The following is a 12,978-nucleotide window of genomic DNA, read 5'->3' on the forward strand; positions in this document are numbered from 1 at the left end:
CTAATAAATTTCGAGGAGACTTGTACACTGGTACCTCGGGTTACATACGCTTCAGGTTACAGACTCCACTAACCCAGAAATATTACCTCGGGTTAAGAACTTTGCTTCAGGATGAGAACAGAAATCGTGCTCCGGTGGCACGGCAGCAGCAGGAGGCCCCATTAGCTAAAGTGGTACTTCAGGTTTAGATCAGTTTCAGGTTAAGAACGGACCTCCGGAACAAATTAAGTACTTAACCCGAGGTATGGAAACTTCAGGGTGGATTGCTCTTGTGTGTGTTAACACCAACACAGCCTATGTTTCCTTTTTGGTCCTCAGATGATTAAAAGCCCCCATCCCACCCTGGCTTGCAGCCATGTTTTTCATCTGCAGTGTTTCCATTCATGCTCCGCAGAAGCATTTGTAGTAATTACGTATCCAGGATCACTTCTTTGAGAAACTACCCAGACCTCTTGAACTTCTCCTCTGAGTCTCAGTTAGATGTGGGGGAGACTGCTTGGTCGACTGACAGTTAATTAAAAGGGACGTTTAGATTTACTGGCCTCAAGACACCCATTGCGCCAGGGCTCAGCACCTTTACCAAACGACAAAGGAGCTGTTTGCAGGTCACCATAACTACACAGAATCACACATGTGTTTTGCAGCAAACACCACGGGAACGAAGAAACTGGCTTGTTCTTTCAGATGAGAGTCCAAGTTCAGGCAGGCCAAGTTCAGAACATGATCACCCACAAACTTGCATGGCTTTAAAAGAGGATGAGACTGTCATGGTCCAGTTCACGGGCGATCAAAGTCCTGGCTGGGGACGTCTGGACTGGGGGCAAGATGGCGGGGTGGGAGCAGGAACGGGAGTCCAGAAGCCAGGAGTCAGAAAGCCAAGAGTCCAAGGGTCAGAGAACCGGGAGTCAAGAAGCCAAGGGTCTGAGGGTCAGGAAGAACGGAGTCACGAAGTCATGGGTCCAAGGATAAAGAAGCAAGGAGTCAAACACAGCAAGGCAGGGAATGTGTTGCTGCGGCAAAGAGCCGAAGGGAAAATGCTGACCTTATATCCCTTCCTTGCTCTTGCCAGCAGGTGCTGTGAGTTACCAATCACCCTCACCTGTGTGGCCATGCCTTGCCTCTTCAGAACAAACTTAGGAAGGCCCCAGTCCTGCAGAGTCCTATTGGTCACAGGGCCTGGCTCCTGCACGCACACCTGACAGAGACAAATTCACAAAGGACAAGGCTGTCAGTCACTACTAGCCCAAGTGGGTTGTCCCAGCCTCTCTGAGTGGCTATGTTCTGCCTCCATGGTTGGAGGCAGTAATGCTTCTAAATACCAGTTGCTGGAAGCCACAGGAGAAGAGAGTGCTCTTGTGCTTGGGTCCTGCTTGCAGGTTTCTCACAGACATCTAGGTGACCACTGTAAGATGCTGGACTAGATGGGCCAATGGATCCAGCAGGTTCTTTTTGTGTTCTTCTGATCTCCTCTGGTGAAGAATGACTCATCCTAATTCAAAGAAAGCCCAGACCCTTCAAAATTGAAGCTTAGGTTTATATGAACCCCATGGAGTTCATCCATCACAACCACTGCTGTCTGACAATTGGACTTCCTTCCCTTTCTCCCTCCCTTTCCTGCCACTTTTCCTTTCCTTCAGATTTACCTGATGGTGAGGTAGGGGCAACCAGCAGTGGTGGCATCAGTCAAGTTTTCTGGCAGGGTGAAGCTGGTGCACATTGGGATTGGTAGAGTGGAAAGCAGGGAGGCCAATGACAGGTGGAAATAAAGCCCATGATAGGCCGACCCAACTAATTCTAGCTATCTGGGGTTTCCATATTTCAAAAAGTCAAAATCCGGACACAAAAGTTGTTGAGCTATTTTGTAGGAAAATTGGCAAAAACAACACTGTCGACATGGCCTGCCATATGTCCGGATTTTCCTGAACTTTTTTTGCTGAGTTTTGCCCAGACACTGCTTCCGACTACAGTATTCCAGGTATGTCCAGGAGATTCCAAATGTTTGGCAACCCTAAAAAGCTGCTTTGCCCCCATCCTTTTCTCTGATGTGTTCTACAAAGCAACAATATGACTGAGGCTTCATTCACATTAACATTTACTCTGGCTCCAATGCACTCCCACTGGTGGCGTTTGAAGCCCAGTACTCATGATGTTCACCACAACCTCTTTGTGTCCTGTAGTTTCTTGAGAAATACTGCCGATTGAGGCACTTTCCCTCAGCCCAGCTTCCATCCAGTTCGACAGCGTAAGCCTCGGTAAAGCTGAGGTGTGCACGTTTTAGACACCCATTTTGCATGCACAGATGACAGCTCCATTGAATGGGTGTGGGTGGGTGTTGTAGGGGCAGGGAAACAAATCAGGTAATTAGGTCATGGTGTGCCCAGCAATCTAAAATGTGACTTGAAATGCAGTGGGAGGAAACAAGCTGATTTAAGCTGCAAATGTGTACATGCCCCAAGGAGCAGGAAGTTGACAGGCATTGCTACCCTTCTCAACTGATTTTCAGAAAGAAAGCAGGCAGGTGGAAGCTGGCTGAGGGCAGACTGAGGTTGGTAGGTTCAGTGCCCCATTTGCCCTAATGGGGAGGAGCCTCCACTGATCAGAAGAGCCAGATAACCATGTCACTGAGGCCTTCTCGCAGCTGGGATTCCACTGCTGAAATGTTTCAACTTCTCTAGAGAGGGGAGGGAAGGAAAGCAAGTCAATCAACAACAACAACAACTTCTTCTTCTTCTTCTTCTTCTTCTTCTTCTTCTTCTTCTTCTTCTTCTTCCATGCCTTTGGGTTAATTTGGGAGAAGACAAAGGAAGGAAATGGTGGTGAGGCTCCTTATAATTCATGGGAGTGAGGAGTCCATGACAGGCTGGCAAAAGGGGATGGCTGAACCCATATACTTTTTGTCATTTTTTCTTGCCGAAAGGGTCAAGCAGTGAGGGTTTTGTTTACTTGTTTTGTAAGCACTCACAAGAAAAGGCTGCAAAAAAGTGAGAGGAAACGGAGGCAAACCAAGGGGAGTTTGTCCACCCACCACGAGTTACTGCAAGCTTATCAGGTTTATAGGCAAGTGTGAAAGAATTAGCCAAACACATGCGTTATAACTCCTCTCCAAGGTAGGGAGAACGGGTTGTTGCTCTTAGTCCAATAAATCTAAAAGCACTTTTTAATTAACTGTCAACCAAATAGACAGTTTACCCCATTTCCACCTCAGGCTCTGAGACAAACAGGGAAGAAGTTTGTATAAAGGTGATTTATGAATGAAATATAGTGATGGATGATAACAATAATTTGTAATTAAAAAGTGCAGGCAATAAAAACCAGAGCTGACGAAGTGAAAGAACTGAGGTTGAGGCAGGCTGGGGGTATGTCTTTGTTTTCTCCAGCTTTGCAATGGGGGCATTGAAGGGCTTCTCATCAAAGGCTGGCATTTCACATGGTGAATTTCCTACCTGTAGGGCAAGGGTGGTGAGCCTCATGCTTGGGGGCCAAACGTGTCCCTCCAGACCCTCAGTCTTGTCCTCAGGATTCCCCCCCCCCCCGTCGACACCCTTTCCTCAGCCACACCCCTCATTGGCCCAATTTTGCATCTTCCTTGAGTGTTTTTTGCTTGACTGGAATGTGTCCTTCAACTCTGATAATGTCCCTTGCTGGCCTGGCTGGACGACAGAGATGTGTTTGTGTTTTAAAGTAGCCTACAACATGAAGAATGGATGCTTTTGAATTATGGTGCTGGAGGAGACTCTTGAGAGTCCCGTGGACTGCAAGAAGACCAAACCTCTCCATTCTGAAGGAAATCAGCCCTGAGTGCTCACTAGAAGGACAGGTCCTGAAGCTGAGGCTCCAATACTTTGGCCACCTCATGAGAAGAGAAGACTCCCTGGAAAAGACCCTGATGTTGGGAAAGATGGAGGGCACAAGGAGAAGGGGACGACAGAGGACGAGATGGTTGGACAGTGTTCTTCAAGCTACCAGCATGAGTTTGACCAAACTGCGGGAGGCAGTGGAAGACAGGAGTGCCTGGCGTGCTCTGGTCCATGGGGTCACGAAGAGTCAGACACGGCTAAACAACTAAACAACAACAACATGAAGGCAACATTTGCACTGTTGCCCCGCCTACTTTAGTCTCCTGGCCCCACCCACCACTGGCATGTGATTCCCAGAATGTTTCCCAGAAGGGAATGCAGGCCCTCAGGCTGCTGTAGAGCCCTGCGGCAGAGTATGCATCTGCTGAGGGAATACCGCCGAAGAGGATGGAGTTTAGAATTAAAGCAGTTTTCCAAAATTCTCACCTTTCTATGTAACTGAAGATCGGAACCCAGAATAGGACTACGAAGAGAGAAGGGTCAGGTCATTGCATACAGAGAGCAGCCTTTGCCCTGAAGCACTCCCATACAAATGAATGAATGCATATTGTAAGAACTTTGAAATGGAGGTAAATTCTAACCCGTGTCCCTGAGAGTGGGTGGCTCAGATTGCATGGGGCACAGTGCTTATCTATGTGCTTTGCAAAATACATGTCCACATGGAAATACTGTCTATCAAAGGAGCTATGCTAAGATTCAAAAGGTATTAGCTTCTAGAAGAGTTCTAAAGCAAGTGGATGGACTACTTCACCTGATTTGTTGGTGTATTATTTGCTATTATTATTTGCTAGGAATATGATCCAGGAATATAGCATTACAAATAGGAAAATGATGGACAGTTAGCTTACACCATAAATTTATCAGGTCAGGCCCCTGGACACTGTTGATCTTGCCCTCTGCACTTTAGCCTGATGCACAAATTAGCTCACTGAAGGTGAGTTCAATTTGCACGTGCTTGCAAATCATTTTTTCATTTCATTTCATCCAGGCAGCTCTGTGTTGTCCCCCCTTACAAGTAACACTTGCCAAGGCCAATCTTTCCGGTCTTCAAAGTAAGCCCTTTGCAAAAGCACCTTTATCTTCATGTAACTTAAGTTTGGAATCTAGTAGTACATTCTGGCATAGGTAGAGCACATTCTTTGCATGCAAAAGGTCCCAGGCTAAATCCCTGGTGTCTTCAGGTAGGTTTTGGAGAGACCCCGTCTGAAAGCTGACACTACTAAACTAGCTGAATCAAGGGTCTGGCTTGTGGCGCTTCCAGATGACATGTTTATGGTGTATTCGTCCTGGTTTGTTCACAGGGAATTTAGATGATATAGGTTTTTTAATGAGCATTTGTTCTGATTTGTTTGCAGGGAAGTTAGATGACATTGTGTTAAATTACCGTATTTTTCACTGTATAAGACACACCAGACCATAAGACGCACCTAGTTTTTGGAGGAGGAAAAGAAGAAAAAAATATTCTGAATCCCAGGAACCAGAACAGCAAGAGGGATCACTGCGCAGCGAAAGCAGCGATCCCTCTTGCTGTTCTGGCTTCTGGGATAGCTGCGCAGCCTGCATTCGCTCCATAAGACGCACACACATCCCCCCTTACTTTTTAGGAGGGAAAAAGTGAGTCTTATAGAGCAAAAAATACGGTATATGTTTTCAATATGTTTTTTCACCTGTTTGCAGGCCCAGGCTTCTTTGGGAGGGAGGGTGGTGTATTATGACACACAATAAATAATGTGTCAAACCACTGTTACCCCCACACAATCCAGTGTGTTTCCCCATCACTTTCCTTATTATAAAAAAATCTGATCTTTGTGAGAAGTGGGTTTGTTACACAAGACCTCCCAATCAACTATAATTGCAGAAACTGGATTTGCTGGTATGTGACTGAATCCCACCCCCAAATAGTTAATGCTCTCCTGAACCAGCACATTTTGTACTGGGAGGAAGCCCACACTAATGCAGGCCTGTAAATCCAGTGGCACACACACCCTGCCTCATTTGAAAATCTTGGGCCTGCTTGACTTGACTGAGCTGAGATTTTACTAGAAGCCTCCAGAAGAAGCTTCACGCCTCTCTTTTCTGGTACCTCATAACCCAGAGGCTAGATGATAAACAGATTTTTACAGCAGATACCTAAGAAAGCATAGGTTTTTCTATATAAAAGAGAGAAAATTAAAGGATAGACCTCTTTGAACTATTTAAAGCTAGACTGAACCCTTGCAACTGCATTTGCCAGAAATCACTTCAAATGTATGTAGCCTAAAGGCACAGCATTTGCTGGCAAGAGATACAACAATGTGAAGTAGGGGGAATTTCACACTTCTGCTGTTTAGGGTGCTGCAACACATCCCAACCTTGTCAGTGATCAGATGAAGGCAAGTGCTGGTGCTCTGCCTGACATGCTCTTCTGGTTCTTTTATGTTGAGCTGAAACAAGTTCAGAAAAATAGGTTTCAGCTCAGTATCATGAGTTCAGATGCCACAATGGGAGTCACCAACCCCTCAAAACAAAAACAAAACCCAGAAGATACATCAAATTGCAAGATCTGTGCTATGAACATTTGCATTCAAGGGCAGACTCTTTGATCACATTTTAAGAGCAGAAAACCATGTTTGGCAACAACAGATTCACAGCAAATCTCAGGTTTTATGGGATTAAAACCCATTTATCTCATTTCAATGTAGTCATTTCAAACACATTAAAGACATATTTTTGAATACATTAAAGGCTTATTTTCAATGTACAGGTGCTTCCTTCCACACTATAGCCCTTTTAGGTAAGGTATTATTTTCCACAATTAGCTGGAAATAGAAATTAAAACTGCTCTTTTTTATGACCAGGATCCTCTTACAATGCCTATTTATCCAAGGTCCTTTCTTATGCTAATTGACAGCTTCCAGTTTGCAGTGTCAGTCCATTTTATTGCTTTTTTGTAAATCCAGGATGGGGGATTATTGATGAATAGTCTCTGATTTGACCCTTAGCTTGTGAACTTGAGGCAACTTGAACTAGACTATGACTGACAGATTCTGTTAAAGAGAAAACTGTCTCCACCTATGGCCATGGTTAAGATGATTCTGTAAAACATGATTTATGTGACCTATCTGCAAATCTGTCAGGATCACTATTAGCAGAATTGCCAATGCAAAATTCAATTCTGTCAGGAGGTCAGTGCAATGGCCTCAGCAAGGTAGAGCCAGGTACATCAAACAACAAAATAATATTCAAGCAAGGAGGGAGTTAGGGGAATAGGTATGACAAGTATTGGCAATTAGCAAACAGCCAGATAACTGGAGTTCAGCCCTTAGCACACGTTAGGCTGCACATCTGTTGGGTCAGCCAAACTTGCATCCAATCCAGACTGTCATATCAATTAGGGACTGTGGCCCAAAATATGTTGCTGGACTACAACTCCCATCATCCCTGGCCATGGACCATGATGGAAGATGGAGTCTAACAGCATATGGAGGGTCACAGGTTTCCCAGCTCTGATATAAATCAACCTTCAACTTTATGGCCAACACAGCTTAACAACCAATAAGTCATAAATCCAGAGATGAAGAATTTAGCTGTAGAAGAAGGACAAATAAAAGGTTGGATCAGACTGAGTTAAAAGGGACTGCATTGTTGAGGTGAAAAACACAGTGCAAGGTCACACTATTTGGCAATAACTCAGAATTGCAAAGAACAAGTCCTAAGGTCTTTTTTTCTTCTGAAGAAAGCTGGTCTAAGCAGGGAGATAAATAGGAATAACCAGTCAATGCATGATAACAGAGAATAAAGGCAGAGTCGATTGCTGACAGTTTTACAGAGGGGAAAGTAAAGCAGTTTCAAATGCAGAGACAAGGAGACAATGTGAGAAGCAGCACATTAGCCTCGTTCACACATAATGTTAAGCTGTTATATGCAAATGTGGGCACTTTTAAAACTATGGTTTCAGTGAGGTTTGTTTGTTCGTTTGTTTGCATTGCCCAATTACTCATCGAGCAACAGAGTAGCTAACCAAGAATGGCTGGAAAACCAAAATATCTTTACTAAGCTTTTCTCACTGGTCCTTTTTCTGAAGCTGATAGTGCTCCTAACTATTTCTGGTAGCAGGACCCTTCCCCTACCAAATTCTTCCCTGTGTAGCATTCACTTCACAGTTGCAGTACATAGTAGAGATGAAAACTTAAAGAGCCCCTTCTGAATCCATCTTAGGAGACTCTTCTACTGCTGAAAGGTTTATAGGGAGTAATTAAGTTTTGTTATGTGCCTCCCTTTACCTGTGGGGAGCTTTTCCAGAAAAAGTGAAGTGAGCTTGCTAATGCGTTCCACTTCTAGCACCTTTCCTTTTTTTCTTTTTTTTAAAAAAAATATATTTATTAAAGTTTCAAAAAAAGGTTACATAGATAAGAAAAAGAAAAATAGAGAAAAGAAAAATACAAAATACAAAAAAACCACAATTAAAAACAATTCCATCTTTTCATCACTTATCTTTCATTTACTTGTTTCCCGGACCTCCTCATGCCTCCCTTTTTTGTATTCCAGTTCAATTTATTAGTTCAGCAATTCCTTTCCCTCCTTATTTTATCCTGATCTTTAATCTTAATATATTATAGCATTAGGTTTTTATGTATTGAAAATCCAATTTCTCCATATTCTTTTATACCATTACAGCTAGAAACCACTTAACTTCAATCCAACATCATTCTAACATTCATTAATTTTGCAATATTTCTGTAAATAGTCTTTAAATTTCTTCCAATCTTCTTCCACCGACTCTTCTCCCTGGTCTTGGATTCTGCCAGTCATTTCCGCCAATTCCATGTAGTCCATCATTTTCATCTGCCATTCTTCCAGTGTGGGTAGGTCTTGTGTTTTCCAATGCTTTGCAATAAGTATTCTTGCTGCTGTTGTAGCATACATAAAGAAAGTTCTGTCCTTCTTTAACACCGATTGGCTGACTATGCCCAGGAGAAAGGCCTCTGGTTTCTTCAAGAAGGTATATTTAAATACCGTTTTTAATTCATTATAAATCATCTCCCAGAAAGCCTTAATCCTTGGGCACGTCCACCAAAGGTGAAAGAATGTACCTTCAGTTTCTTTACATTTCCAACATTTGTTATCGGGCAAATGGTAGATTTTTGCAAGCTTGACTGGGGTTATGTACCACCTGTATATCATTTTCATAATATTCTCTCTTAAGGCATTGCATGCCGTAAACTTCATACCTGTGGTCCACAACTGTTCCCAGTCAGCCATCATTATGTTATGTCCAACGTCTTGTGCCCATTTAATCATAGCAGATTTCACCGTTTCATCCTGAGTATTCCATTTCAACAGCAAGTTATACATCTTTGACAAAATCTTAGTTTTGGGTTCTAACAATTCTGTTTCTAATTTTGATTTTTCCACCTGGAAGCCGATTTTCTTGTCCAAATTGTATGCCTCCATTATCTGATAATAATGAAGCCAGTCTCGCACTTTGTTTTTTAGTTTTTCAAAACTCTGCAGTTTCAATCTATCTCCGTCTTGTTCCAAAATTTCCCAATATTTCGGCCATTTGACCTCCATATTGAGCTTTTTCAGAGCTTTCGCTTCCATCGGTGACAGCCACCTTGGGGTTTTATTTTCCAATAAGTCCTTATATCTTATCCAAACATTAAACAATGTTTAATGGCACCTTTCCTCTCCTCCCCTTTCTCATTCCAGCAGCTTTATGAAGTGTTTGGAAAACTTGCATGAAACTTTGTCCAAGTCTGCACTGCTTAAGAAGGTCGTTTCTTAAAGCTCTGTGCAAATTAAATTACTGTAAATTTAAAATATAGCTGTGTTAAAAGGGAAACATTTTCTTTGGATCTATGGCACTTAATTTGATTCCATTTCACCAGGCATGCCTGCATGGCATGGCAAATAACACCTGTTCTTTAAGGTCTCAAAAATATTGATGCGGGTAGCAGCAGACAGAATAATCCATGTGAAGACTGGGAGGGACTACTTGTCAATGGAGGGAAGGGCTAAAACCCACCCATGCCATGCTGCAGAAGCCAAGGTGATACTGGATGACTTCAGGCTGCAACCATCTGTAGCGTGAGAGCACCGTCCAATGAAATCCAAGGTAGCTCACTTGGGTAGAGTGTGGTGCTGATAATGCCAAGGTAGCAGGTTCAATCCCCATATGGGACAGCTGCATCTTCCTGCATGGCAGGGGGTTGGACTAAATGATCCACAGGGTCCCTTCCAACTCAACATTTCTATGATTCAGTTCCATAATTTGGGAACATCACTCCCACATTCCCTATAGCGCCGGATACTACTGACTTCGGGAATCAGACATGTGACTCCCACTTCCCTTACACACCTCTGAACATGTCCACCCCCAGCGTTCAGCCCGGACATTGAGGTCCAGCACCGAGGGCCTTCTGGCGGTTCCCTCACTGCGAGAAGTGAGGTTACAGGGAACCAGGCAGAGGGCCTTCTTGGTGGTGGCGCCCGACCTGTGGAACGCCTTCCCACCAGATTTCAAGGAAATAAACAACTTGACTTTTAGAAGACATCTGAAGGCAGCCCTGTTTAGGGAAGTTTTTATGTTTGAAGTTTTGTTCTGTTTAATATTCTGTTGGGAGCTGCCCAGAGTGGCTGGGGAAACCCAGCCAAATGGGCGGGGTATAATTATAATTATTATTATTATTACTTGACTACCCCACTCACACCTCCCTTCCTGCTTCTATTACCACTGACATCAGTGAGTGATGTTCAGACTGAAGTCTTTCCCTATCCCCGGAGATACCAGGGACTTAGCCTGAGGTCTTTTTCATGGGGTGGCAGCAAGAGGCTCAGGCACACCCACCCTTGAACTTCTAACACTGCAGCAAAGTGATGGCAGTGCATGTGCTTTCCTGGCCACGTTACATGGAATGCCTCACTCTGAGAAAAGACCCCTTTGGCCTTTTCTTTGAGGGAGGCAGGGAAGACGTGGAGGAGGAAAGCCAGCTGGCACTGTTGCTGCTCATCATATTCACTCTTCTGTATAGTTATTTTATGGAGCAGTGTTAACACTTGATAAAAGTCTAGACCTTTTTTCTTCTCTTTCAAGTCCAGTCCTTCTTAACATAAAAACCAAAACAGCCAGAATTCAAACCATTAGTTAATAACTTTAAAAATTGAGTTTCCAAGGTTCTTTTCAGCTGTTTTGTCAAAAGAAAGGCGGAGTTCAAGCTCAGTTTCAGATACTGAGATCTTTTCAAGGCTTACTATAATGAGATGAGTGTGCTTTTTAAAAATATACAAATGTTTTAATTTCAGTTTTGCAATAAGAACAGATATTTAAAAAGAACAAAATATAGCAATACAACAGAGAGCAGTCATGTTAGTTCATTTTAAGATTAATACGTATTGCATTGGTTCAGTTATATAATGAAATACAGTGCAAAGTGTAAGATATATAATTTAAAGTTGCTATACTCACACACACAGTATAAGAAAACATAAAATACTGCTTACCCCAGGAGGTCTCTTCACAATGTTCAATGTACTGTGGGTGGCTTCTAATCATGTTCTTTCTTAGGTATATGTGAAATAAAATTGTACCACTGTTCTCAGAATGTGTCTCTGGTGTTTCTATTTTTCCTTTTCATGAGAATGTTTTTTGGCTTATTCTCAGCTGAGACAGGAAATCTTTGGTTAGCATTTATTTTATTGCTGTAAATCAACAGTGAACTGCACCCATTCTCTAGTTTACAAATGATTTGACTTAGCTGAGAAAACCATAGCAGCACGTTTTGTTTTAAAGCCATATCATAATCAAGATGAGTCCCTTTGTAAAGTTGGAATTAGTTTAGGCCCCTGCACTGGCTATAGTTACAGAGATCTGGAGGACTAGCAAAGGGCCCTTTACTGGCATGGGGGTGGGGTGGGAAATCTCTCACCACAGGTATTCATTTATTTAAAATATCTATATCCCACCTTTCAAAGGCTTAAAGTGACTTATGTAAAAATACAGTAAAGCACTATCATATAACAACTTCACAGAACAAGAAACAACCAACACTCAATAAACCAGACTTCCAAGAGGGCAGCCTGTAACAGAACCATAGAGTTGGGAGGTACCTCAGAGGCTGTCTAGTCCAACACCCTGCTGAGGCAGGAAACCTACTACAGCATCCCTGGCAGTCTATCCAGCCTCTGCTTTAAAAAACTCTTAATAAAGGTGTTATGTACTGAGTTGAATAGGATTCAGAATGCAGTAGTCTGATTGGTCCTAGAACAATAGGATCCAGAATGCAGCAGTCTGATTGGTCCGCAGGAGCCACCCAATCCAACTCCAGGTGGAAGTGAATCCGCAACCTGATTGGCCTACAGGAGAATCCTGGAATTAGCCAATCATGTGGGGCCCATTGTGTAAATAATGTATATAAAACAGACATCTCGGGGGAACTTCCATTCCTCACTACTATGAGCTGAATAAAGAGCATGAAATCCACACTCGACAGAGTAGATTTCACAAGGAGAGCCAACCACCACTTGAGGCAGTCTGTTTCCACTGTCAACCTCTCAAAACAACCTGGAAAAAACAAGAGTGGAGACCATTTGCAAAAGGCTAAGGAAGGAGCTACTTCAACCCTTCATGGGGAAGCCATTTCAGACCACAGATTGTTTGCATCACAGCCAGTTCCATCTTCTTGCCCTTCCCTGTGCCGGGATGGGGGAGCTGTACATGCCTCAGCCTCAGCTGCTGGCCAGATTGCTTCTGCTTAGGTGTTTGTGTTTTTTTTTGGGGGGGGGGCAAGGGCCCAGACTCTGCACCTCTCTGCCAGTACCAGATGCAGACTCGGTACCCAATGCAGAGTCACAGAGGACCCAGTACCCATGTTCAAGCCATTCCCATACTTGAAGGGTAGCAGGCAGGGCAGCTAATGAGAGGCAGAGCCTAATTGTTCTGGAATGAAGGGGAAATTGTTCATGAGTGGGGTGGAAGTTGTCCAGGGTGCAAAATGTCTCACACCAGCATGCACCTCACGTAGTGAGGGCAAATGGAGCAGAGCCTGATTCCGAGGACTATTGCTTGCAAGGAAGTTCATAGTCAGAGAAGTGGTCTATGAGGAATATTGGCATGAGACTATGAAGGGCTTTAGAGGTACGA

The sequence above is a fragment of the Podarcis pityusensis genome (assembly GCF_964106645.2).
Source record: "Podarcis pityusensis genome assembly, chromosome: 2".
NCBI lineage: Eukaryota > Metazoa > Chordata > Lepidosauria > Squamata > Lacertidae > Podarcis > Podarcis pityusensis.